The 2500-nt window shown below is 37.0% G+C and overlaps 1 non-coding gene and 8 pseudogenes across 1 annotated transcript; all 9 read right to left on the bottom strand.

Moving 5' to 3' along the window:
* Positions 1-103: 103 nt before the first annotated feature.
* Positions 104-222, bottom strand: LOC148441750 (5S ribosomal RNA; annotated as a pseudogene).
* A 351-nt stretch (positions 223-573) lies between these two features.
* On the bottom strand, positions 574-692 carry LOC148441749 (5S ribosomal RNA). Its single transcript, XR_015876054.1, has one exon. It is a non-coding gene; the product is annotated as a 5S ribosomal RNA (ribosomal RNA).
* A 349-nt stretch (positions 693-1041) lies between these two features.
* LOC148441748 (5S ribosomal RNA) lies at positions 1042-1160 on the bottom strand (annotated as a pseudogene).
* Positions 1161-1275: 115 nt separating this feature from the next.
* On the bottom strand, positions 1276-1394 carry LOC148441747 (5S ribosomal RNA; annotated as a pseudogene).
* A 115-nt stretch (positions 1395-1509) lies between these two features.
* On the bottom strand, positions 1510-1628 carry LOC148441746 (5S ribosomal RNA; annotated as a pseudogene).
* Positions 1629-1743: 115 nt separating this feature from the next.
* LOC148441745 (5S ribosomal RNA) lies at positions 1744-1862 on the bottom strand (annotated as a pseudogene).
* Positions 1863-1978: 116 nt separating this feature from the next.
* On the bottom strand, positions 1979-2097 carry LOC148441744 (5S ribosomal RNA; annotated as a pseudogene).
* Positions 2098-2213: 116 nt separating this feature from the next.
* Positions 2214-2332, bottom strand: LOC148441743 (5S ribosomal RNA; annotated as a pseudogene).
* A 116-nt stretch (positions 2333-2448) lies between these two features.
* LOC148441742 (5S ribosomal RNA) overlaps positions 2449-2500 on the bottom strand; it is a 119-nt pseudogene continuing 67 nt past the window's right edge.

Here is a 2500-nt window from a genome sequence, read left to right as displayed (position 1 = left end):
AACTTTAGACCTCAATTACTTCTTAACTCAAGTAAATTCATTGATCAGTTGAAAAAATTTAATTTAAAATGTAATAGAAAAGAATTTTATGGCAGTATAAAATTACCTACAGCACCTGGTATTCCCAGGTGGTCTCCCATCCAAGTATTAACCAGGCCCAACACTGCATAGGTTCCAAGATAAGACGAGATTGGGCATGTCCAGTGTGGATTGGCTGTAGGTGGTCAAAAACATTAACTTTAGACCTCTATTACTTCTTAACTCAAGTAAATTCATTGATAAGTTGAAAAAATTAAATGTAAAATGTAATAGAAAAGAATGTTATGGCAGTATAAAATTACCTACTGCACCTGGTTTTCCCAGGTGGTCTCCCATCCAAGTACTGACCATTCCCAACACTGCATAGCTTCCAAGATCAAACGACATTGGCCATGTCCAGTGTGGTTTGGCTATAGGTGCTGAAGAATATTAACTTTAGACCTCTTTTACTTCTTAACTCAAGTAAATTCATTGCTAAGTTGAAAAAATGAAATGTAAAATGTTATAGAAAAGAATGTTATGGCTATATAAAATTACCTACAGCACCTGGTATTCCCAGGTGGTCTCCCATCCAAGTACTAACCAGGCCCAACACTGCATAGCTTCCAAGATCAGACGAGATTGGGCATGTCCAGTGTGGTTTGGCTGTAGGTGCTAAAAGCCTTAACTTTAGACATATTTTACTTCTTAACTCAAGTAAATTCATTGATAAGTTGAAAAAATTAAATGTAAAATGTAATAGAAAAGAATGTTATGGCAGTATAAAATTACCTATAGCACCTGGTATTCCCAGGTGGTCTCCCATCCAAGTACTGACCATGCCCAACACTGCACAGCTTCAATATCAAATGATATTGGCCATGTCCAGTGTGGTTTGGCTATAGGTGCTGAAAAATATTAACTTTAGACGTCTTTTACTTCTTAACTCAAGTAAATTCATTGCTAAGTTGAAAAAATGTAATGTAAAATGTAATAGAAAAGAATGTTATGGCTATATAAAATTACCTACAGCACCAGGTATTCCCAGGTGGTCTCCCATCCAAGTACTAACCAGGCCCAACACTGCATAGCTTCCAAGATCAGACGAGATTGGGCATGTCCAGTGTGGTTTGGATATAGGTGCTAGAAATCTTAACTTTAGACCTCTTTTACTTCTTAACTCAAGTAAATTCATTGATAAGTTGAAAAAATTAAATGTAAAATGTAATAGAAAAGACTGTTATGGCAGTATAAAATTAACTACAGCACCTGGGATTCCCAGGTGGTCTCCCATCCAAGTACTAACCAGGTCCAACACTGCATAGCTTCCAAGATCAGACGAGATTGGGCATGTCCAGTGTGGTTTGGCTGTAGGTGCTCAAAAACATTAACTTTAGACCTCTTTTACTTCTTAACTCAAGTAAATTCATTGATAATTTGAAAAAATGAAAAGTAAATGTAATAGAAAAGAATGTTTTGGTTGTCTAAAATTACCTACAGCACCTGGTATTCGCAGGTTGTCTCCCATCCAAGTACAAATGAGGCCCAACACTGCATAGCTTCCAAGATCAGACGAGATTGGGCATGTCCAGTGTGGTTTGGCTGTAGGTGCTCAAACACATTAACTTTAGACCTCTTTTACTTCTTAACTCAAGTAAATTCAATGATAAGTTGAAAAATGAAATGTAAAATGTAATAGAAAAGAATGTTATGGCAGTATAAAATTACCTACAGCACCTGGTATTCCCAGGTGGTCTCCCATCCAAGTACTAACAAGGCCCAACACTGCATAGCTTCCAAGATCAGACGAGATTGGGCATGTCCAGTGTGGTTTGGCTGTAGGTGCCCAAAACCCTTAACTTTAGACCTCTTTTACTTCTTAACTCAAGTAAATTCATTGATAAGTTGAAAAACTTAAATGTAAAATGTAATAGAAAATAATGTTATGGCAGTATAAAATTACCTACAGCTCCAGGTATTCCCAGGTGGTCTCCCATCCAAGTACTAACAGGGCCCAACACTGCATAGCTTCCAAGATCAGACGAGATTGGGCATGTCCACTGTGGTTTGGATGTAGGTGCTCAAAAGTGTTAAATTTAGACCGCTTTTACTTCTTAACACAAGTAAATTCATTGATAATTTGAAAAAATTAAATGTAAAATGTAATAGAAAAGAATGTTATGGCAGTATAAAATTACCTACAGCACCTGGGATTCCTAGGTAGTCTCCCATCCAAGTACTAACCAGTCCCAACACTGCATAGCTTCCAAGATCAGACGAGATTGGGCATGTCCAGTGTGGTTTGGCTGTAGGTGCTCAAAAGCATTAACTTTAGACCTCTATTACTTCTTAACTCAAGTAAATTCATTGATAAGTTGAAAAAATTAAATGTAAAATGTAATAGAAAAGAATGTTATGGCAGTATAAAATTACCTACTGCAGCTGGTATTCCCAGGTGGTCTCCCATCCAAGTACTAACCAG

The sequence above is a fragment of the Taudactylus pleione genome, unplaced genomic scaffold (assembly GCF_031769625.1).
Source record: "Taudactylus pleione unplaced genomic scaffold, aTauple2 ptg001666l, whole genome shotgun sequence".
Lineage (NCBI taxonomy): Eukaryota > Metazoa > Chordata > Amphibia > Anura > Myobatrachidae > Taudactylus > Taudactylus pleione.
Note: the sequence above shows the minus strand (reverse complement) of the source record. Positions and strands in the feature narration are given on the sequence as shown.